At 38.6% G+C, this 25,814-nt stretch overlaps 1 long non-coding RNA gene across 1 annotated transcript in view; it reads left to right on the forward strand.

Moving 5' to 3' along the window:
* LOC131189234 (uncharacterized) overlaps positions 1-25,814 on the forward strand; it is a 76,475-nt gene that overhangs the window by 45,945 nt on the left and 4,716 nt on the right. The gene's annotated exons all lie outside the window — the stretch shown is intronic.

Here is a 25,814-nt window from a genome sequence, read left to right on the forward strand (position 1 = left end):
CTTCCATAAAATCTTGGGAGTCTGTGAAAGACTAAGGGCAATCAGCTAACCAATCAACTAATTGAATATATGATTTTAGCAAATTATTATAAGCATATGTCATTTTATTTCTACTTTTCTATCACTAAAGCCGTGCCTCTTGTTCGAGTTTCAGGATTACTTATTTTTAAGCCAACAGCCTCTGGCCCTTGAAAATATTTGAAAGGCCCTATATTAGAATACTTATTCTGAACCATTATTTTCAGGCATTCTAATAGAAACAAAATGGAAGTAGAAACTTGTTCTTGTGTCATGGGTGCTCAGTAACTTAATGATGCTTGCTTGCCTCAGTCAATACAAGTATGATTACTGACCTCAATTCTTTTTGGCAGGTGTGTGTGTGTGTGTGTGTGTGTGTGTGTGTGAGAGAGAGAGAGAGAGAGAGAGAGAGAGAGAGAGAGGGATGTAGTCATATATACAAGTACAGAAACAAGCTTATTCTGTGGAAGTGGAATTCTATCTAACCAGGATCCCTTATGGCATAGAAGAGCTCTGAGTTAACACTATGTTGAACTATATCTTGTGTTTTCTTAAAACCACACTGCACACCCTTATGCCACTATCTTATTCCCAGACCACTTGAGATTTGTGTCTCCGGAGGTTTTGTGAGCTTACTTTATTGTTACATGGGGTAATGGTGTTTTCAGTTTCATATCTGTTTATTATTCTGAAGGTTCCCTGTCTGCCCACACTTCCCAATCTATGGTTCCCTTATGAAACTTTCCTTTGGGAATTCATAGAAGTATGGAGAGAGGGGATTGTACACTGAAAGACAGAACGTTCATACATAAGCAACCTTGGCCAGCATTTTCCAGTCATAAGAATGTCACTGAAGTACTCTTCTACTTTGGAAAAAACTTCGAAAGCAAACTCTCTTTCATCAGAGTTGAGAAAGAAACGAGGGGTGGGGGAATAGAGGAAAATGTTTCTACATGGGATTTTCTTTTTCAATCCAGGTTTTTATATAGAGGAAAAAGTTTTCTAGAGGGCCATACTGCATGGGTTCATCACCATTGGGTGGAAAATATTGATCTTCCCTTCACCCAGTAACTTTGTTAGCAATTCTATTAACTCTGTATCAGCAATACTGCCAGCTATCGGGTTAACAGCAGGCCTATCTCAGTTGTGATACTGCCACAATCCTCTGCTGGCTGTGAAAAACATAGACTAGCAAACAGGGTAGTAGAGTTACAAGGCTTAAGAAAGGATTCAGAGATTGAAGCTATAAAAAGCAGACATTTGGAATAAATGAAATTCAATCTCTGACTGGCATATAATGTTTCCTTTTAGTCCCAAGGCTCTGTTTACTCGGGAAACACATATTGCAACAGAATGGGCTGTTCCAGTTTGAAATATATACACGGAATAGCATTTTAGCAGTATCTTGGAATTCTACAGTTTACCCCACAGATGATATCAGGGGCATTGGAGTGGGGGGAGAGGAAAAGGTGTTGAAAAAAAATCAAAGTGGCAGTAGAAAATCCATGTTTGAAGCCACACCTTTTTAAACATCATTGCAAGTGTAACACATGCACAAAGGAACTTCAATCAAATGGTCACAGTTATTTTATTTATTTATTTATTTATTTATTTTATTTTGTCACAACAATATATGTAGGAATCATACAAAAGATTATATAGTATATAAGCATATATGGGTAAATATAAGGAGGTATAAGCATATATATAGAAAAAAGAAAAGAAAAACAATAGGACAGGAACGGTAGGCACGTTTTTTCGCTTATGCATGCCCCTTATGGTCCTCTTAGGAATGGAGTGAGGTCAATAGTAGAAAGTTTTTGGATAAAGCTTTTAGGATTATGGGAAGAGACCACAAAGTCAGGTAACTTCTTTTAATTCTTTTAAAAATAATAGCAGGAAAAAAACAGGAAGAGAACAAAATAAAAAGTACTTTTAAAAAGTGTCTTACCATCTAGACTTCTTTACCTTCTCTCTCTCTCTCTCTCTCTCACACACACACACACCTCCAGAATGGACGCCCTGGGGATTATAGTAGGCTAGAATTCTTTTTCTCACCTACTTTTCATTTCATGGCACTTAATATTTACCAATTTTGCTTTAAAAAAAAAAAAGCATTTACAACCCACCCTTCAGTCTGGAAAGCTGCCAAAGCAGTTTATATAATAATGAATCAAAGAACCTCTCCCTCAGCTTGCAAGTCTTTGCACAAAGATCCAAGAAGGAGCAGTGGGTGGAGATATTTTATCATTTTGAAAATGGCTAGCTCTGAGGAAAACAAGCTGCTCAAAGAAGCCCATCAGCTGCACAGCAGACAATTCTATTGTTCTTCCCTTCAAGAATAGTTAGGTCATTTGGCCTTTATCAAGAGCAACTCTCTCCCCCATTCCCAGCCCAGCTATACTTAGCAATGGATGGAGACTCTGCCTGTTAGCTTTTTCCTGACAAGGAACACTGCAACGTTTTTTTACTATTGACTTGATGAAGAGATAAAACCAGATCTTTGGTGTGAAACTTGACAAGGTTGAAACTTGCCTTCCAGCTTTTCAATTAAATTCCAACCACTAAAAGGATCTCCTGTCAACTTGCAATCTAGTTGCATCTTATTCCTACCCCCTCTTCCCTTGTCAAATTCAAAACAGGTAGCCTTTGTTTAATGACTACCTATTTTAGTAACTAAGCACTAAGCCTCTTTTTGGCCAATCCTCACATTTAAGATTTTTGCAGACATTTGTAAAGCAAAGGAAAACTGAAGTAAGATTGCAAGCACAATCATGATTTCACTTAGCAATCTCTTCACTGATCTACCAAGTTACATAGTTGCTAAACAAAGACTACCTGTCTGATTTGCTGATATTGGGGCAAGTTGTCAAAGACTGAGAATTTGTTTTACTGGATGAAGATTTGCCAGAAAAAAAAATTACACAAGGTGGCCAGAATTCTAATCCACATTTCATTTTAATGGGAGCAGAGTGCAGTATTTGCAGTCTTGCATATTATAATATAGCCTTTCATTATTATTACTTTAGCAAAATAAAGTCAGGAATAGTTATGATTACATTATTAATGAAAGTTTATGGTAAAATGGAAATTAAAAAAAACTATTCTTTAACAAACTGGCAACTTAACTAACCATAAAAACTATTACAAAAGGGGAAAAAAACCCATTCCATAAGATTTCATCTAATAAAATCAGATTATGTGTGGGTGGCCTTTTGGACTGTGTACTTGCAAAAAAAATGAGAGGGGGACAGACTTAAGCAACAGGGATATCGTGCATCATTTTCTTTTGTCTTCAGGTTTTCATATTTATCTTCTTTTTTCTGTTCCTTCATTTGCTGGGGGGGTGGGAATCTTTCCAGCCTTTCAGGAACAAATAAAACTCTTTTCAAACTTTCCCAGGCCTTAAGAATCTTTGCTGGATAAATATAAGTGCCAGGGTCCCAAATTGAATAGATGCAATGCAAGACAAATCTGTTAAAACTATCAATAGAAATGCCTCTCCAAATTCAAGATCATATAGGCCCCATCAAATTAAACCAGGTTTTGATCAAAAAGGAGAACACTTTCTTATCCCAAATTATTATATTCTATTGTTGTTAGTTGCGAAGTCGTGTCCGACCCGTCATGACTCCATGATGTGTCCAGGAGGTTTTCATGGCAAAGATACTGGAGTGGGTTGCCATTTTCTTCTCCAGTGGATCACGTTTTGTCAGAACTCTCTGCTATGACCTGTCCATCTTGGGTGTCCCTGCACGGCATTGCTCATAGCTTCATTGAGCTATGCAAGCCCCTTCGCCACAACAAGGCAGTAATCCACGAAGGGGTATTATATTCTACACTTGCCCTAATTTTAACTAGATTGAAAATGAAGCTTTCTTATTCTGCAACATTTTGATAATGGCAAAAACCAACAAATAATGCTACTCAAGTTACAATGGAGGAGCAACATTAAGAAGAGAGGGGAGGGGAGGGAAGGAAAGGAGCAGAGTAGAGCACTGGCTCAAATTCTTTAGTTCATCACAATATTGAAGATATCTTTCTTCTAGTAAATTGTATTAATAAATATAAAGTTACTAACTGTCAGGTGCATTTCTGCCCATTTAATAACTGCTATCAGCAGAAATATCATGGTGTAGATCATAATCTCAATCCAGAGTTTTGCAACTCAGACATACATCTTCCAAATTACAGAGTGAATTAAACCACATGCCCTCCCTTCAACTAGTCCTGCAGGGCCACACGCAATCTCAACAGCTTCCAGATTTCTTCTGATTGTTGGCTTGTTTTTGCAAATGTGGCATTTCTGTTTACGAGAATTGAGGGAGGTTGCAGAAGTGCCATTGTTTCATTTTGAACTCAGTTACGGTCAATAACTGAGCACTTATTGGTTAAATGTCAACCTCATTAACTTCTTAGCCAAAGAGAGGATATTCTGATTGGCTGCTTGTTCTCAACAGGTGCTACAGACTCACATACAGAGGTGCACCTAATATCTTGTTCATTTTCAGTTAGAATCACTCAAGCTCTGATCAGATTCACATGAAGGACCTTGTTATCTGAAAGTATCTGATACCATATAATTCCTATTATTTAGGCTCTTGACAATTCTCTTGGTTAGTCTTTGATTATGCTAATCATGATCTTGCTGGGAGGTTTTCCCCCTTAGTTCCAATATATTTCATTTCTTAAAAGTTAACCAAAAATGGAAATCCAGAATATTTCTTACAGAAAATTCTCTAATTTTTCTTAATAATTTTCTCCATCTTCTGAAGTAAAATGTTTGGCTTTCAAATATCAGCAGTATTAGGACAATGTTCTTATAAAAATAATAGGAAAAGTAAGAAGGAAAAGGGCAGTCTACAAAACAAAGCATCAGATTTTAACATTCTCTTTATTTGATTGATCACTGTCCCACAAGATCTCATTGAGAATAAAGCATTCTAGAGATTGGTACACCTTTTGAGATGGGCTATGCTCACTGTGATAGACATTTTGTCAAGAGGCAAAGTTTTAATGGCAGCCATTGCGGGCTAAACCTACCACATGTACTAACAAAGATCCAAAATGTTTTTCTCCCAATAGTTAAGTACATAAGTAGTTTTCCAGCCCATGAATGAGAAAACTGTTCTGTGCTATATGAGATAGTATTCCTCCTAGAATGAACATCACTGGGAAGTTTGCCTTGATTCCATTCTATGAAAGCATAGGTTGCTTCAATTACTGTACAAGTGAGTGAATGATGCACCACTGGTGAATCTACCTGGATCAGTATAGACTAGCCCCAGTAATCTATCCCTAGAAACCTCTCGGTTGGATTAGTGCAATGCACTTGGCATAAGATTATTATTGAAAATGTCTGGAAACTGAACTGTTAAGTGGAATATATACAGTAAGTCATCCCAAAAAAACTGTATTTGAACTAACAGGCAACCAAATGTTCTGACCCAAGTACTCAATAATCACCACTCCTAATAAAAACTGCAGGGCAGTATGTGGGAGTAAAATCTTTTAAGTTTCAGTGCTCCAATCATGCTAGGAGATGTCTCCTGAAGGAAGTAAGCTGAAAGACCAGGTCCATGCACACTAGAATGTCTATTAGACTGATAGTTGTATTATTTTCCTTTTTAAAAAATAATCCCAATTTTGTGTTTTTATAGCTTCTTAAGGATTGTTGATATAATTATTTAATAATTTCATATTGTTTTCTTGTAAACCAGTCTGGCCTCCATCAGGAAATAGCAAGAGCAGATTGTATTCATTCATTTATTCTGTTTTTAATATACTGAATAATTGAAGTTTTCTGGATAGATGATGCAATCATTTTCTAAAATGATCTGAAGAAAAAATGAAGAATTAAGATTTCATGAATAACTGAATTTCTTATTCTGTGTGTCTAATAATTTAGATTTTCTAGTTAACTAAGATATATCCATTCATACGGAATGAGAAGATCTGAATAAAACTTACATTTCTGACTCTATAGGTAAAAGAAAGAATTTAGTTTTAGAATCCAAACTTTAAACTTCTATTTCCATAATGTGTCTCCCTGCTTTTAATGTCCTGAAATTTGTATTTATACTGAAATGAGACATCTGTTTATGATTTTTTTTCTATAAACAGTAAATATAAGGCTTTATGGCATAATGACAAAAGGGCTGCATTTTCCTCTAGTTCTGTTAAGAATCTCTGTGATTAACTGAATATAATTTTGCTTTTCTTTAGAAGATAAACACTTTGAATTCATTGGGAAGGGTGTGGACAGTGCATCATTCTCCAGAGAGTATTTAGTAAAACATTTCCATTATGTTAATTCAAATTTTATTGATATGTTTTTTGTCAGATGCACCCTGAATGTTTTGTCATTAAGGAAATATCAAGAACATTGGCTTGTGAAGAATATCATTATCAGTCGCATGGGACTAGTTTTAATAGGAACCGACCTAGGTTAGAAGAAGCTAACATCCAGAGTCTTTGTGACGTTTGAATCTCCTTGTTTTAATTTATTTTAAATTTATAGCTATGGTTTGCCTGACCAAACAAACAGAAACTCAACACCCTGAGGACATCAGAGAACATTTAGCATTTTAACAAAATATTTATCCAGATTTCATAGTTAGGTATGAGGTAGACATTTATTAATATCATTGGAAAAAGATTTTCTGTGAGACATCTTAAAATAACAGGAGAGAAATTAACTCCTGCCATATGTTTTCAGAGTATAAAGAAGATGTAGAAATGTTTCATGATTTCTTACCTCATTCACTATGCTTAACTTGCAGTGTTAGTGTTTTATAGTTTCATATAACAGGAAACTAGACTTTACAACTCAGGTACGGACCTCATGGTATATAAGCTTAGGTAATATATTTCTCTGAGAGGTAGTCTATCTCAGAAAGTTGAAGAGTAACATGAGTAAAAAAAAAAAAGAGTAACTGATTTATGTGGATGTAAAAAAAGCATCATGCTAAAAATTATTAATGACTCAGAAATCCACATCTCTTTCCTGACAATGTTTAATTCATATATATTATTACCTGGGAAGATTTTTTTTCCAATTTGCAAGTTATCTTAATTATTAGAGTGATTTGATATAAATTAAGCATTGAATAAAATAAGTAACGTATAAAGAAGTTATTGTAGCTATTACTAAAGTTTTATTTTCTTGTTCAATTCCACTCAAAGTAGCAAATATCTTAAGGACAAGGAGCATGACTTGAAATAAAACAATATGAGTGTTTAATCAGAATAACTTAGTCTCATATTTTGACTATGGACTGTTTCTGCTTTTCAATATCAATTTTCTTATTTTTCTTTGTGCTTATGGCCTTCCTCCTCAGCCACTTAAAGTGATCCATTTGGACATCATCAGGACGCTGAATTCAGATTTAATTGCATAGCATTAAAAGAGCCAGAGCTAACATTCAACAGGCATGCTTTCCTGTCCTAAAACTTTGCTTTTCCCAAATATAAGAAAGTATAGTACATTGTACACAGAGTTGTACTGGCCTGCCCTTGATGATCATTTAGAGGTTACAGCTGGTGCAAAATGCAATTGTGCAGACAGTAATAGGCATGCCTCAGTATGTCCATGAGGACATATGACAGGTGACTCATGTGGTTAGGACACTGGATTGACAAGCAGCAAGCCTGCCGTCGAGACCTGAGTACTGGCTGGGATGGGGAGAACTCTTGTCATTGGTTCATATGGCTCCATATGGCTTCTACTCTGGTTGGGTTCAAAAGATCTCTGTCCCCCAGACATCGAGTCAAGGGGGACAGTGAGACTTTTATAGGATTATATTGGTTTACTGAAACATTTCCTCTTCTGGAATACATTGCTCTTTTGTTTGTATATTTGTTCTGATTGTTTTTAAAGTTATATGCCCAGAATTTTTACAGACTTGAGTAAACATCTAAATGTTAATAAATAATAACAAATCCCCAACCCTGTTTTATCTTTGCTTGGTTTCACTGAACATAGTTTAAATAAACTACACTTTACCAGGAAATGGGAACTCTGGTTTGGAAATTGGAAGAAGAATTTAGGCAGAAATAAAGAGGAGCGATGTGAAAGTGTATTTGCACAAAGCTTTCCATGACTTATTCCCATAGCAGGAATCCAACCTTTTTGATTATATCCAAACTTGGTTGCAGTGGAAGGATGTGATGAGCATGACCATGTAACTCACCACAATCAACACCCTGTCAACCCTGAAGTTGGCCTGGCCAAAGCTACCTTGAAGCTTCAGTTCTGCCACACTGGACCTAAGGGATAGGGAGGGGGGATTAGAGATAGTTGCGGTTGTGTAGTCAAAATAAAATACTTTCTCTTGGGAACCAAGGACGTTCTCACATGTGGCCAGAGGAAGGAGGAGTGATGTCACCAAATCACCAGACCAGGCCTGTTTGGACCATGTGACTAATTGTCCCAGACTATTTGGGGTTGAGGAAAAAGCTTTTACTTTTAATTAGGTGGAAAACCACAGGACCCTTCAGTTTTCATCAGATCTGTGCCAATATATTTCCAATAAAGCTATTCTTTGAGAAATTTACCTGCCTTGGAGTTTTGCTTGATATGGAATTATTACTTGGAACCCTGACACACACATCTAAAGGGCAATAAGGCCAAAGAAGGAAAGAGAGAAGGGCCTTCAAAATACAGTGTAAAAATAAACATGCATGTCAGTTCATCAAGGACTATGAAGCATGGAAATTTCTGAACACTGGCGCCACAGACATGAGCCCCTATACGGTAAATAATATGGGACAAAATGGCTCCTTAAAACTGCCAGGTCTCAAACTCTTTAGCATTTTTCTGCTGATTGTGATGAACCCTCCCATTGTATGATTGCTATAGGCATTTCAATTCTCCTCATATTTTCCTAGAATGTTAAACATCAACACTCACAGGTAATCCATTGTTAAATGTTTCAGCCTTACCCTCGGAACAAATGTTGCTTCCATCAGAGGCAATGACAGAAATCCTTTATAATGATCTCTTTGCAGGACAGTTTTATGCGAGGGGGAGGGCTTTAATTCTCAGTGCCGATCATGCTTTTCAGAAGCTGGCCTGCTGCAGTATCCTGTTTATACAATGTCCTCCTTTTAATCATTTCAGGAGTGCACTCAATTTATTTTCACATCATTCTTTGCCATGAAATGTACCATTTATAAACATCTTTAAACTACAATTGCCCTTTCCAAGGTCAGATAGGGCAAGCGGCCCATCAGCCGCACCTCCAACTATAAAGTAGCTCAAATGTGTCATCTGACTTAAACCAATAAATAATAAAGATGGATGAAAGCAGCTCTTAAGGGAACCTTCACAATATGTTACATTTGCACAGTTGCCTTAATGATCAGCCATTAAGAAGAGAAACAAAGACAATTTATTTTTAGCATGCATTCAGCTGCACTTGGTATCTGCCAAATATTAACTTTCTCTTGCTCTTTCCCAATATCTGCAGGGTAGCTCTAGCTGTTGAAACCATTGGCTTCTTTATAGATTTGCTTTGTAATTTGCCCATGGATATGCTTAGTTTACTGTCCAATTTAAAAACTTTTTAAAAAACAACTATTTTTTTACTCCAAAATGGGATTTGAAATAAGAAATGTAGAATATTCTTAATGGAAAAGACATGTATTTAGCATTATGTGCAATTGTCCAACTCTTTACTTCCCTGGGTTATATTTGAATTATATAACTTTAAACTGTAAATCAAAAGCCATTTTGGCCCTGTAAGAGCTAATTCCAGTAATTCAGCCACACTGTTCCTGTATGATGTTTAATTTCTTTTCAAGTATATATGGTGAGTGTGATGAAAACCTCATTCAACTATTTAAAATTACAATGGAAATGAAAGGAATATGTTTTCTACAATAAAAAATAAAATCAAAGGCATTGTGTATCTAATTATTGCTGTTGTTATAGCTGTTAGAATAATAGTAGTATACTGGTACATTAGTAATAAGCACCTTCCAAAGAGAAAAGGTAAAGGTAAAGGTTCCCCTCGCACATATGTGCTAGTTGTTCCCGACTCTAGGGGGGAGTGCTCATTTCCGTTTCAAAGCCGAAGAGCCAATGCTATCCGAAGACATCTCCGTGGTCATGTGGCCAGCATGACTAAATGCCAAAGCTCACGGAATGCTGTTACCTTCCCACCAAAGGTGGTCCCTATTTTTCCACTTGCATTTTTTACGTGCTTTCGTACTGCTAGGTTGGCAGAAGCTGGGACAAGTAACAGGAGCTCACTCCGTTATGCAGCACTAGGGATTCGAACCGCTGAATTGCCGACCTTTCAATTGACAAGCTCAGCATCCTAGCCACTGAGCCACTGCATCCCCCCAAAGAGTGCAAATGTATATATACTCTAGGGATGGGAAAGAAATTCAATCTGTCATATTTCATTTCTAACTTAACTAATGATGCACTTTTAAACTAATGTGTGAAAATGCAATGATAGAAAATGTTGTTTTCCTTTATATTACAAACTTTTTCAAAGCTTACAATGCAATTATCCAGTTCAAAAAGTTATGCAAAACCTTTTGTCATATCTTAGGGGACATGAGGGGAAAGACTATAGGTAAGACTAAATATCTATAAATATATAAAGGTAAGTGTTTCATGTCTGATTCTAGTCTAAATTAGATTCCAGCTAATCTCCGTTTCTTAGCTGAGGGAGTCAGCGTTATCTGAAGACAATTTCCATGATCATGTGGCCAGCATGACTATACCCTGAGGGGCATGGAATGCTGTTACCTTCCCACCGAAATGATACCTATTTGTCTACTTGCATTTTCATGCTTTCGAACTGCTAGGTTGGCAGGAGCTGGTGCACGCAATGGAAGCTCACCCCATCACATGGGACTCATGTCTCAAACTTAGGCTGACAAGCTCAGTGTCTTTAACCATTGAGCCATTGCACCTCCCCTGTAAATATATAAATACGCTTTTTACTAGGAGGAAACTTGATTACAAAAAATGTTGCTTGGGCAAATCTATACACCAAAAATCTTATGCAAGGAACTATACCTATATGTGTGTGAATTGTTTTGGTGAGAGGAAAACATTTTAAAAACACTCTCACGTGGATGTGGAATCAGGACAAAACAAATGTAAGAAAAATGAAAATGGAAATATATTTTGAAACTTGTAAATTACTGCAATCATAGAAAACACTGGTGCATAGGAATAAATATAATAGTAGTATTCTAAACAAATCACCAGAATAATAAATATAATGAAAGCAATGAATACAAGAACAAGTGACATATTTGTCCATGCCTTCATATGACCAGTAACAAACATATCAGTTACAGCTTCCATTTCTGACTTGCAGTTTGTTCTTTATTATAACATTAATTACTTTTTCATGTGCCATCTTTGTTCTTGCAGCTCTTCTCATGTTATTTACATGGAGATACAGTGCTCACTATGCTTATCGATATTTTGTGCTAATTCTCCTCTCCTTTGCTGATACTTCTGAGTTTTTCTCAGCTTCCTGGTATAAAAACAGGTAACTGGCTTCATGTTCATCCTGTGACAGTTATAACTGTCTACATGCAGATAAAGTAAGTTGATGGATGTGCTGCTTGTTGCCACAACAGACCCTAATTTTACACTGACAAAGCTTTTTCATATTGTTATGTTTAGGGGTTGAGGCATTTGGCATTTCCTTTCATTTTCCAAGGTGAAAGGTCAAATGCTTCATAATACATTTTTTGTGCTCTGTCGGTATTATGAAGTCTTTCATTTTTATGGGTGAGGAATAGGCAGATAGAGGTTGGTTTTGTGTTTGTCAAGCTGATTATACAAACTTTCAGTTGGCTGAAGGTGGCAAAATCTAATCTTCATAGTTCTGTATAATACAATGGACTTTTGTGTGAATGTGTACACTCAATTTTCTCAGCTGGATTCTCCACATGGTGATGGACTGTGCTGGATGAGACTTAACATTTGTTTAAAATTAACAGAATATTGGTAAATGAATTAACTGGAATATACGGGTATAAATATTGTTTTTCTAAAAGATGCCTACTTTAAGGCTTTAATTACCACAGATCATTGTAATGAAAGAGAATAACAAAAATTACATTTTAAAAATGAAATACTGATATACCCCACGTGTAGTTTATTGAATATTTACATATACATAAAGAACAAATCTAACTTCTGCACATATAATCAAGCTGGCTAATGCAAGAATGACTAATGCACAAGTAAACTGGATGGGTAGTAAGCCAGAAAAGAGTAATGTCTGCAAGCAAGTGAGAAATAAAGAAGCAAATAGATTTACTGGTGGTGAAAGATTATGACCCTCAGGATTAGCTATCTAATCTCCATATTCCCCAGTTTTACATGGTTTCATTTCATTTCACTTCATGTCATGGGATTTATGTGGGAGTTGATCTGCCTAAAAAGAATGCATCTTAGTACCAGGAAATTTTATTCTGTAAACAGTTATCAAGTTTTCTATCAATCAGTTGAAACAGCTCTTGAGTCTGCTATTCTGTAATGTAATTCCCTGATTACTATGAATGTATTATGCTGCTAATTTTCTCTTGACTATTTTTCCCCATCTGTCACTTGTACCACTGTAAAATACAATGGCATGTATTATAACTTACTACTTATAGAATGGAATGTCATTCAACATTACTATTTAATAAAATTGACAAATAGGCAGCCTGATTCAACAGAGACTAAAGTGTATAGACCTGTTAAACCATCAGCAAAAAGAACCTGATCCTGAAAATACTAATTATTTTATAAAATATTTTTGTTTTTAATATAATACACACCATACATATTTTGTGGACAGTGTTTTGACTGGGTCAAATCTTTTTTAAAAAATGCTAATAGTAATAATACAAATAAGTATGCCTAATCCTTTTTCTTCCAACTTCAACAGTACCATTCTCTCTTTATAATTCTTTATCATTTTTTCCATTAATTCATTTAAACATAGATAACATTTCTTTGCACCGTGTATTTGTTATACCATAGTAAGTTACTAATATTTAATATTTTGAAAATTACTCATTATACCACTATAATTTCAATATCCCAAATGTCTAGGACTATTAATAAGGCCAAATATTAACAAAATTTAATCAATTTAATATATCTCAAAATCCCCACAATTTCTAATCGTTAAAAGTTTAAGTTCACAATATTTGAACACCCATCATAAGACTTTCTTTTTTTAAAAGAAATTTTTCTTTCTTTTTTCCCCCTCTGTTCTATTATAAGCTTTTAAGGAATTATCTGATTGATGCATATTTATTAATCCTTTCTTTTCATTATCTTTATCTTCTTGCATTTTGTTTTGATTTTTTCCCTCCACTGCTTCTTCTAATTTCTCATCTATTTCCTAAATATCATTTTAATCTTTTTCCCCCAATTGTTGAGTGGCTTCTACACTTATTTCTTTATCTTTAGACAATCCCTTTGTTTACTTATTGTTCTTTATAGTTTCATGCATGTTTTTGAGCATCAAAATTATTTCTTCATTTGCCTCTATTATCCCCTGTAGATCCATTTTATAACAATTTAATAAAGATTACTCAGTGTACCTCTTTGGTTCCAACGTCTTAATATTTAAAAACTCCAACTTAATAAAATTCAGTCAATACCATAATTATACCTCCAAATCCCCTAAGGTTATGAACTTTAAAATTCTTTAGTAGTTTACAGCCTTGTGATTTTCCAATTACATATCTTCCCAATTGTCCAAATTTTAAAATCTTATTTAACTTTTCTTCTTCTTTTTTTCTTCTATCACTTTTTTTCTTTTGCCTCATAGACTGTTCTGTCAAATAGCCTTAATAATCTAAATCCAAATTAATCCACTAGGTTCCTCCACTCTTTCAAATCCATAATCCAATAGCCAGTTTCAATGAAGTTTAGTTATTTGCAATTTAGTTCATCTTAGAAATCTTCAAGAGGAAAAAGAAACTCATTATGTATTTTCAAAATATCCAAATCATCTTCCAGAATAGAGTCAAGGTCAGGCTGCCTTCCAGGTGTTATTTACTTTCTTGTATTTGTATATTAGACTTTATGTATATTGGACCTCACTTTCACTAAGAGTACTGACACTGTAGTGCTGTAGTGCTCCTTTTCTTCCAGTAGATGGCTCTCCTGGTCCCAAGTCCAATATTAAACAGTATGTCAAAAACAGATGATTATCCAATTAGTCCAGGGGGTTTAAAAATACAAACAAGCAAGACAGTTTCTCCCAAAAATCACCTTTCAAATTGTTTAAGCTTTTTTCCAGGCTTTCTGTATTTTAAAGCTTCCCTTGGGCATTTATTTTGCCTTTTAATTTTCAGTCTTTAAACTTCTCCATGCGTCTAATCGCTGCTTCCTTAATGCTGGAGATTATCTTTTAAAATTCTTGTACTTAAATTAAATCTTTGGAGTAAGAGTTGGAAGTTATCTCACCCAGTTTCAATGCTCTGTCCACGGACCGCTCCAGCACAAATCTTATGGTCCTTGTTGTCCTAGCTTGTGACTGCCAAAAATGGCCATCGTCCCTGCTGCTGTTTAGAAGAGCTTGCTTTGGACTTAATAAGGAAATTGCAAGTTCCTTATAGTCCATAAGGGGCGTGCATAAGAGCACAAACGTGCCTACCATTCCTGTCCTATTGTTGTTGTTTTTCTTTTTTTCTTCTTCTTATATATATATATATGCTTATACGTCCTAATATTTCCTCATATATATGTTTATATACTATATAATCTTTTTGTGTGATGCTTATATATATTGTGACAAAATAAATAAAATAAATAAAATAAATAGTCCACGAAGCACCTCTCCTTTCTTCACCACCCCTACAAGACAGCTTTGATCCCGTAGTGTCTCCTGACAGCGGTTACTGGATTTTGCAGGGCTTGTCAGAGCCCACTATTTTCCAAGTCATTCTCACCGCGATGTCAACCAGAAGTGGCCATAAATGCAAATTATTAAGGTTATCTTCCAAAGGGTTTATCCTGCCCAAAATCTTGACAAATATTCCAGGATTGAGCTAGTTATGTCAAATATTATGTGAAATAAGAAGCTGGAGACATTTGTCCACTATATCAGAGCTAGGAGCACAGCCCTGTGTGAAGTGAACACTGCTGCTGCCATTACCACTACTGAGAAAATGAAGATCATGATTATATTCTCTTGGGGCATTTCTTTAAACAGTGTCATAGTTACCTCAAGAAATCTTTCAAAAGTGGGATGCTGACTTTAAGTATTAGCCAAGTTAATCCTCTAAAGCACATGTTGAGTGACATGTATATTTTAAAATGGTCCATTGAGATATTTAAAATCGGAATCCTTCACCAAGATAAGAGTTTTCTAGACAAGTTCTGATAAAACACTATCAAACTGAAGAGTGGAGCTTCTAAAAAAGACAAAAGAAAGTAATGAAAGCATGTGTTTGTATGTGTGTGTGTGTGTGTGTGTATTATTCATATATATATATATATATACACACACACACATACATACATACATATACACATACACACACACATACACACACACACACAATACATACATACACACACACATAATAAAATGTCCAACAGCTGTAATATATTAAGATTTTACCATAAAATATTTTTCTGTAAAAGATATCAAACTGAATACCAAAAATATGTAAACTACAGTAAAATCTGATTTACTATGTGTAAATAGAATTAATAATTTTTAGAACTTTAATGTTTATAGTAGAGAAAATGAATGCATATGTGTCTAATCTGCCATGATAAAAATACCAACACTTTGTATTAGACAACTTATATAATTGCACTTGCCTTTTTATACATTGTGTTAACATTGAAGATAATCCCCTAGAAAGAGAGAAAAATGGATGGATTGCCAGAATAAATAACCATATGAATTGTGTTTGTTTCTTCATAACTATATATATATAATTCTTCACCACAGGCACATATGTTAAGAAATATATGAAAGTCAGTAAGAAACTTAGCTAGAAACTTAGTCAGATCCACAAGCAAGCTCTATCTGTTATCTTTCCAAGCATGCTGCTATGTTATTGCAATGGGTCCTTTTGAAAGACTGGGTCATTGTTTGAATGAATCTTATAACCTAGTCCAGGGGTCTGCAAACTTGGCTCTTTTAAGACTTGTGGGCTTCAACTCCCAGAGTTCCTCAGCCAGCAAAGCTTTGCTGGCTGAGGAACTCTGGGAGTTGAATCCCACAAGTCTTAAAAGAGCCAAGTTTGCAGACCCTGACCTAGTCTACGGTCTAGGTATAGATATAGAAATTTTACTGAGATGTCTAAACTCTTTTTAAAACTCTTGTGATGTTTTCCACTGCAATTTTAGGTAAGTAGTTCCCTTGTTGAAGTAATCATATAATCAAAAATTTGTGATTTCTCCTAACGTTTGAATTAAATTTACTTCCTGTAATAATAGCCTGATCTAATTTTTCCTTGAAGGTCAAAAGGGAAAAAAAAACCCTCTTCCATGTGGCAACTCTCAAGATAGGGATGGATGGATGGTTAGAATGGATCTAACCAAGTGTCCAACTTTATTTTTCTCTTTTAAAATAAATGTATTTCAACTTTTCCTCAGAAAATTAATCCTATTTCTTCTTAATTTTTCTCAGATTTTAACATTTCAATCTCCTTTGGCATCTTTGAAGTGGAGCCAACCAAGAATTATCAATTTTTAATCTGTAACATGTAGACAACACACATGTCATTTTATGTGACTTGTAGTAGCTCAACGTGCCCTGATAAATGTCAGTGTGAGAGTAGAGCAGAGCCAGTATTATCAGATTTTAGATGAAACCATTTCCATATTGATGGTTTCAGGGGCCTTCACTGTGGAAAGGGGCATTGAATTCTTTGAAATGTCTTTCACACTACAATGCAAATAAGATCTATTTTCTCTGTCACTCTTGGAGGAGAATCAGTCAGGCAGGGTTTTATCCTTACCACAGTCAATGCTGAATGTGGCTACAATGTCAATCCAAAAGACATTTTGAAAAAGCATAATATCTTGTGAAACATTATTATTCCTTTGCATGCAGATGTGGTTTGCTAATATAAATATTTAGGGAAGTGTTTCTCAACCTTGGCAAGTTTAAGGTCTATGGTGTCAGCTGTCTCCTAATGCTTGCTGGGCTTCGATGTTATGTGGTGACAGACTGCCATGAACTGTGGGGAGAGGGGATGAGAAGGGGGATGCTTGGGGAATTGAAAGTAGAGACTGTACCTTCTCGAGACACTGTCCCAAGGTCACCCAGCTAGAAGAAGGAGGCAGCCACATGCCAAGCTGTGCTTGGACTGACCATTATGAAAATATCTTGCATGGACTTGATGGGTTAAAGCTGGGTGGGCAGCGAAGGACAGTTGGCAGGGGAGTAGAACTTAGGGACTTTGGTGCACAATTTTCAGTTCTGGCTATGCTATACTGTAATATACTTGTCCTCTAATAAAACTGCATTTCTCAACAAATGAAGCCAAGTATCATTTCTATTCAGAGATTTAGGTTGTGGCCAGTCTGCCATATGGGCTTCAACTCCCAGAATTCCCTAGTTGGCTCCCCTTATTGTCCAACATGGAATATTTAGGTCGCCAGGATTCATATTGATCATCATGGAATTCTATCAAAATCAAGCTCGATTTCATTTTTTTAATCATTGCTAATCAGATCAGTATATTTAAGTGATTTTAAAACACTTCAAAGTATTTTTTTAAATCAGTTTTGGTTTTTGGCCTGACATAACAGATATGGAGTCCTTTGTGCTCTGTGGGTTTAGTTTCCTTGCATACATTTCATTACAAAATTAGGTAATATTATCAGAGCTAATAGGGTGTGTGGTTTGTTCTTATTTTTATAAACTAGTGCAGTGATGGCGAACCTATGGCATGCGTGGCAGAAGTGGCATGCAGAGCCCTCTCTGTGGGCACACGCGCCATCGCCAGCTGATTTTTGCACGTGCCGGAGCACTGGAAACCCGAAAACCAGCTGGCCGGTGCATGCATATGACGGCCACCTGGTCTTTGGATTTCCAGTGCTCCAGCACATGCGAAGACCAGCTGGCTGGCACACATGTGTGCACCAGAAACTAGAAGACCAGGTGGCTGGTGCGCGCATGCACCTCATCCAGCTGGTCTTTGAGTTTCTGGGGCTCCGGCATGTGCACATGCCTTCTCATTTGGGCAATCGGTGCCAAAAAGGTTTGCCATCACTGTACTAGTGACTCGCCCTGTCAGTGTTGTTGGGAGTCGTTTTGGTGATAAGATATGTTTATAAAATATTAATAACTATTGTAAGGGATGAAAAAAAAAGTTGCATGCATTTAATGTGGGGTGGAAAATAGGGAGCCACATTCATTGATAAGGGTTTCTTTTCCATAAATTAAGTGTCACGTATATGAGAGTGAATTATTGGACAATTACTAATATGATATTAATTGGAAGCTATTAAACAATTAGCCAATGAAACATCTTGATAAAGTTGTGGGTGCTCCATTGCTGGAGGTTTTTAAGAAAAGATTGGCTAACCATTGGTTTGGGATGGAATACTGACATCATGTCTGGGCTTCAGCTTGAACTAGAAGACCTTCAAGATCCCTTCCAGCTCTATGATTGTATGATTCTATTATAACATTTTTATAATGCAACACAGATTGTAGAATTCAAACACTGATATTTTATTAATAGTCTTGTATTATTAATAATGAAATACTCATTAATATTTATATCAAATTGATCAGAATTAAAACAAATGTTTACCTTTATTTCATACAATTGCTTTTTTCTAGTATGCTTGGCATCCATTACACACAATACAAATGAACCAACAAAACTGAATGTTACAATAGACTAAGGATGCCTGAATTCTAATAGTAAAATAGTGATAGTAAAGAAGTAATGGGCAAACATATTACCATTTCACTAAATGGGAAGCTAATTATGAAAAGGCTGCCTGCTGAATTAGCATAGTTAGGAAGTCCATCAAATAGACTGGTGTATCAGCATCTGGTGTAATGAATAACAACAACATGTTTAATTTAGATGAAATAGGATATAAAGAAGTGGATGAAAATAGTTTAAAGTGTTCAGGGAAGAATTAATGTTGGTTAATTGATTGGTTCTGTCAGTGGGTCTGGGGACATAACTGGTGTGAGTTTTTTTGTTGCTTCATGGGGCAGAAGATGGGGTTTTATGTTGTGAATTTTTAAAGTTGCAAGCTGCCCAGAGCCATTGTGTGTGAGTTGGGTGACCATATACATTTGTTTATTAAATTAATAAATAATAAAAATAAAGTGAAACTGAAGTTTTTATTAAGACTGATGTCTGTTTATGTTGATATAGTTTAAAATTTTGAAATATATCAATGACTTAATGGTTAAATCTTTACATGAGGATCAAATGCCCAGCATCTCCTGGTTAAAGTTATGTCACTTTCATAGTGATGATGTTAAGTTTGGGCAGTAACGAGGCAGGAGACCAGGGTAGTGACAACAGCTCTTTAATATACAGTGAACCCAGCAGCCAGTACTGGGGCAAACCTCTCTTTATATACAGTTTGGCCGGTGGCCTCAACCAATCAGCAATGTGCTAATTCCCGCCAAAACTTTTAAAGATACATTACACTCCTTCCCTCCCAGAAAACACTTTACTCATATTTGCATACATTTAGCATATTATTTCTCTACGTAGTCGCGCAGGTACGCTGGGCGTTTCCTAACTCTCCCGGACCTGCGCAGTTCATTCTCTGGGAGTGAGTCGAGCTGACGGGAGGGACTGCTCGTTCCTCTCAGCTCCTCCTCCAGGCCATCCGGCCTTGGATTACTTGCTGAGTCGTGCCTGCTGTCCTCAGGAAGGACCGGATGGTGTCGCTGGACCTCGTCTGAACCAGATAAGTCCCCTGTTTTTTCTCGGCTTGAGTCAGCTGTGGGTTCAATCAATGAGTAGTCAGGGCCTGTCCCATCTATCTCTGGTCGAGTGTTAATTCTATTTCTTAGCTGATCTATGTGGCGTCTCCACACCCGGCCGTCCTCTATTTCCACGAGGTACGACTTGGGGCCCGTGGTGTCTATGATTGTTCCCTTTAGCCAGCTTGGGCCATCACCGTAATTGTGTGCCCATACATAGCTTCCTATGGCCAGTTCTCTTGTTTTGCCTGGTGTTGTTTTGTACCCGTCTGGCGTGTAACTCGGGTTTAAACGGTCTAATGGGCATCTTAGTTTTCGTCCCATCAGTAGTTCTGCTGGGCTGCGGCCAGTGGCCACACAAGGGGTTCTGTGTTGTACCGTTAGGAATGCATCAATTTGTGATTGCCACTCGCCTGGGCCACTTCTGGACAATGCCTCTTTCGCGCTCCGGACGAAACGTTCAGCAAGGCCGTTCGTCGCAGGGTGGAAAGGCGCCGAGAGGGCATGTCAGATGCCCTCTTCGGCCAAGTACCCCTCAAAACGTGTCGCAGTGAACTGTGGCCCATTGTCTGACACTAGAGTGTCCGGTAACCCGTGCGTTGCGAAAAGGTGCCTTAGTGCTGAAATGACAGCTTCAGCGGTTGTGGATTTCATTAGGATGATCTCCAACCATTTGGAGAATGCATCCACCACTATTAGAAACGTTTGGCCGTGGAAGGGGCCGGCGAAGTCTATATGTATACGGAACCATGGGCCTTGGGGTTTCTCCCACTCCCGGATTGGGGCCGTAGGTGGTAGTGGTCTGGACTCCTGGCACACTTGGCATCTGCCAACCTTGTCGCTAATCTCTTTGTCCATTAGGGGCCACCACACATAGCTCCTAGCTAACCCCTTCATTCTCACGATCCCAGGGTGACCTTCGTGCAGAAGTTCCAGAACTTTTCCTCAGTTTCTCTGGAACAACCACCCTATCCCCCAGAGCAGGCAACCCCTTGCACTGATAATTCCCGCTTTTCTTAACAAATTCTTTGAAACGCCGCGCAGCGGGCCACCCTCTTTGAACCCAACCAATTACAGTTCTCAAAGTAATGTCCCGGTATGAAGCCCGAGCCACCTCCTTAGACGTGACTGGGCCAGAGTCCAGAGAGTCAATTAACAGTATGGGTGTCCCCGGAGTGGGGTCCTCGATTGCCCCTGGCAGTGGGCATCTGCTCAATGCGTCCGCATGCCCCAACTCCTTTCCAGGCCGATGCCGCAGTTTATAGGAGTAGGCAGCTAGAAAGATAGTCCATCGGGTCAATCGGGGCGAGAGTGCCACAGGAGTTGGGCGGTCGCCAGCCAGTAACCCTAACAGTGGTCTGTGGTCTGTAACAATTTCAAAGTCTCTACCAAAGACGTATTCATGAAACTTTTTTACTCCTGAAACTATAGCTAGGGCTTCCCTATCCAACTGACTATAGTTCCTCTCTGCCGAGGACATTGTTCTGGAGTAGAAGGCTATTGGGGCTTCTGTGCCATTTGGAAGCCTGTGGCTGAGCACAGCACCCACCCCGTAGGGGGAAGCATCGCAAACTAATACCAATGGCATTGTGCTATGATACTGGATCAGTAAACTATCGCTCGAGAGTAGGTTTTTTACTGCCTCAAAGCCCTAGCTTCCGTCTTTCCCCAAGACCAAACAGTATTCTTTCCCAGTAACTTATGTAGCGGCTCGGCAACGGTTGCCTTATTTTTCAAAAAGACCGCGTAAAAGTTCACTAGACCCAGGAATGCCTGTAGCTCTGTTTTGTTTTTAGGCGCTGGAGCCTTTCTTATTGCCTTGACCTTGCTCTCAGTGGGGTGAATTCCTTCCTTGTCTATTCTGTAGCCCAAGAACTCTACGGATTCTACCCCTATTTGGCATTTGTTCACTTTAACTTTTAGACCGGCTGACCGGAAAATGCCCAGAACTTTTCTCAAACGCTCCCCCAATTCGTCTAAATTTTCGGCTGATACCAATACATCATCAAAATAGGGGACCACCCCCGGGAGCCCTTGCAGAAGTCGCTCCATTAAATTTTGAAATAGACCAGGTGCCACACTCACCCCAAACTGTAACCGGGTACACTTGAAAGCACCTCTGTGAGTCACAATTGTCTGGGCTTCGGCTGTGTTGGCGTCTACGGGCAGTTGTTGATAGGCTTGGGCCAAATCTAATTTGGCAAAATGTGCCTTGCCCCAGCGAGTGCAGCAAGTGTTGCACCACTGGGACCGGGTAAGCGCTTTTTTGCAAGGCTTTGTTTAAAGTTGCCTTGTAGTCAGCGCAGATTCTAACTGACCCATCTGGTTTCACTGGGGTGACGATTGGCGTCTCCCACTTTGCATGATCGACTGGCACTAGTATCCCCTGACTGACTAGTTTGTCTATCTCCCTGTCGATCTTGGGTTTAAGGGCAAAAGGGACCCTCCTCGCTTTTAACCGTATGGGGGCTACCTGAGGATCTAAGTTGAAAGAAATAGGGGTCCCCTTGTACTTGCCCAGGCAGTCTTTGAAAACATCTTCAAATTCTTCCATGAGGGCGTCCTTTAGGTTAAAGTCGTTTCTGTGGATGCCAGTCACTCCCATGCCCAATGCTCGAAACCAGTCTAGTCCCAACAAGCTTGGCAGGGTCCCCTCGACTATTGTGATGGGCAGGTTCTTCTTGTGTGGTCCGTACTCGACGTGGACGGATGTTGTCCCTCGAACAGGGATGCGATTCCCTTGGTAGTCTTGAACTTTAAGCCGCTGTGTTCGCAGTTTGCGTTTGTTCGGCAAGGCTTTCGCAAAAGTGTCCCAGGACATGATTGTGATCGCTGACCCTGTGTCCACCTCCAGTCAGCACGGCACTCCTTCGATTTTCGGTTTTGTGAAGATTTTCTTCTCAACCCGGGTCGCTGCACGACCCACTATCACGGTCGTTCGATTTGACTTCGCGCCCTTTTTGTATTGACCAATCACGGGTCGCCTTTCCGATCCCGCGCTCTGATTGGTTGGTTTGAATTTTCGGCGGGAAGGTTGGGATGCTCGACAGACTTGAGCCAGGTGCCCCTTCTTCTCGCACCGCCGACATGTAGCGTCCTTGAACTTGCATTGTTGACGCTGGTGTTGCCCTCCGCAACTTCCGCAGTCATCTCGGTCTTCTTTTCTCGGTCTCCGGTGTGAAAACTCCTTCCTCATCCTCGCCGCCTGATTCGGTCTGGATTTCTTCATTGTGGACGGAGTTGATTTTGCGCCGCCATTGGTGTGAGCGGCTTTTGTAGGGTTTCCGCTGCTAGGGTGGACACCTCATGAGCTCTGGCTTCGTCCAGAGCGTTTGCCAGCGTTAGGTTGCTCTTGGATAGCAGCCGCCTCCGCAAACGAATGTCCCTGACCCCACGGATGAGTTGCTCCAACAGTTCCTCATCCAAATCTCGGTACCCACAATATTTGGAGGCTTTCCTCAGGGCGGCCATGTATTCACTGATGGACTTGCCCTCTTGCTGTCTGCGCTCTCCAAATTCAAAACGCTGTAACGATTTGGACGGTGTTGGCGCGAAATGGTTCTTCAATAGGTTCTGCAGAGTTTGCCACGATACCGATTGTACCGGCGTTGGCTCTGCCAGGGCTTCTGCGATGTCGATGACCTCGGGACCGCAGTGGCTCAGGAAATATGCCCTTTTTCTGTTGTCTGGAACTCCTTGCAGTTCGTTCGCCTCGAGGAAACTCTCGAAACGGGTCATGTATGTCCCCCATTTGTCCTTGGATGGGTCAAACGGCGCAGGCGGTGTGTAGCCGGCCATCGCTGCGTTTCCGCCCTGAATTTGCTGGGTTCGGTCCTTGTCGTGCGTTCAACTCTTTCCTGGTGCTTTTAGCCTCGGGATCCCACCTTCGTCGCCAGTGTTAAGTTTGGGCAGTAACGAGGCAGGAGACCAGGGTAGTGACAACAGCTCTTTAATATACAGTGAACCCAGCAGCCAGTACTGGGGCAAACCTCTCTTTATATACAGTTTGGCCGGTGGCCTCAACCAATCAGCAACGTGCTAATTCCCGCCAAAACTTTTAAAGATACATTACAGATGATGTTTAAGTTTTCTAATTTTAAATGTTACCAGAGGACTGTCCCAAAGGTGCTTTTTCAAGAGGCGACTGGACTTTCTTGTTTTTCTTTTGAAGATGTTTTGCTTCTCATTCAAGAAGCTTCTTCAGCTCTGACTGGATGGTGGGGGAATGGAAGGATTTATATTCCTTGCAGACAGCTGCATCCTTTTAGAGACTTGTTGAGGCCCCTTGGAGGTTTATCTGTGTCTTCTTGGAGTCTTCTTGGGACAACCCAAGAAGTAGAGTCTTCTTATGGAGTCTTCTTGGGAAAATCATATGGAGTCTCCTTGGGGCAGCCATGACCTGGTGACTGAAAATCTCCATAGACTGTTACCAGAGGTCTTATTTGCTAGCTTCAATCATGTATTGGAATGGAAACAACACTTACTCCTTACCATTGTTGGCTCAACTTGAGAGTTAAAATTTAGTTCCCTTGCAACCCTGGCAAGCTTTGGGTTCCAGATACAGCAGGGATTTGGTTATGTTTCCAGCACTGAAGCCAATTGGGCAGGAAACTTAAGTTTGGTTTTTGCCTCTTGAGAAAGGAACGTTTTAAAATGGCAACACATTTGTTTTGGAAAAGATGTGTTTATAATAGGTTCATTACCAAAATGTTAAGTAATTATATATTTTAAATCTTTGAGGTTCTGCCAGAGAATTACAAGGTTGAACAGCAATATATGCAATTAAAAACCTTGCTATGTACATTGTTAAGTCTCAACGGCTTTGTGGCTTCCAAAACCGTAGAGGCATTGAGTGTCCTAGAAAAAGGCTTCTATTAAGTTTGACTGACAGTGTACTGTGTCAGCGTTCCAGAAAACCCCTCCTGCAGAAAAGAGTCCGAAGCCAACATCTTTCAAAGTTCTTTTACTAGCATGGGTAAACTGACACAGTTGGATGAAAACTGAAACTGGAGATTCCGGTAATACAAACCCCAAGATCTCCACCCTCATGACCCCTCTGCCGGTCACATGCTCCAATCCTCAACCATCCCATGTCGAAGCATCTCACTCGAGCCACTCCTTCTCCAGATGCGAACCCAGCCTGACCTTGACTGGAAGGAAAAAATGTTGTTATATCTAATCATCCCTTGCACTACCACCCTCCTCCCCTCCTTTCCCACAGAGGAGAATGTGGCAGCGTGTGGAAGCCTTCGGCCTAGTATGGCTTCTAAAGCTGACATACTGCAATTTTTTAAAAAGATCAAAAATACATTTTGAAGAATATATAAGAAATTCAGAATAGATAAATGGAACATCTTATATCCTACACTGGCCTAAACAATAACTTCAGAATTTAGATATGTTTTAATCCTAAAAATATTTCTCTCAGAAAAAAAAAATCTAGGTTCTTTTAGACAGCTGAATGTTTCAAAAAATTGGCTTTGATTGTTTCTGTGCTAGAAATACAATATATTTGAACCACCTTTGGTAAATATGTTACGAAAATGTCCACTTGCATTTCCTTATTTGTTAGACATTATTAATATGATAAAAATTTTCTTGGAAGACCAAAGATCTTAACATAAAACTATGTTCCACAAAGTTGGAATCTTTCAATTTGTGAAGAAGGTGGGGGAGAGGAAAATTTAAATTCATATATGTTGATTTAAAGATGCAAATGTAATTCTAAAATTATTATATTATTTAAATTGAAATATATTTCTCAATAGTAGAACATATAATAATCAAGTTAGAAGGGACATTAGAGGTCTTCTAGTCCAACCCCCTGCTCAAGCAGGATAGCCTATACTATTCTGAACAAACAGCTCTCCAGTCTGTTTCTGA

This window comes from Ahaetulla prasina, chromosome 1, assembly GCF_028640845.1.
Source record: "Ahaetulla prasina isolate Xishuangbanna chromosome 1, ASM2864084v1, whole genome shotgun sequence".
In the NCBI taxonomy this organism is placed as follows: domain Eukaryota; kingdom Metazoa; phylum Chordata; class Lepidosauria; order Squamata; family Colubridae; genus Ahaetulla; species Ahaetulla prasina.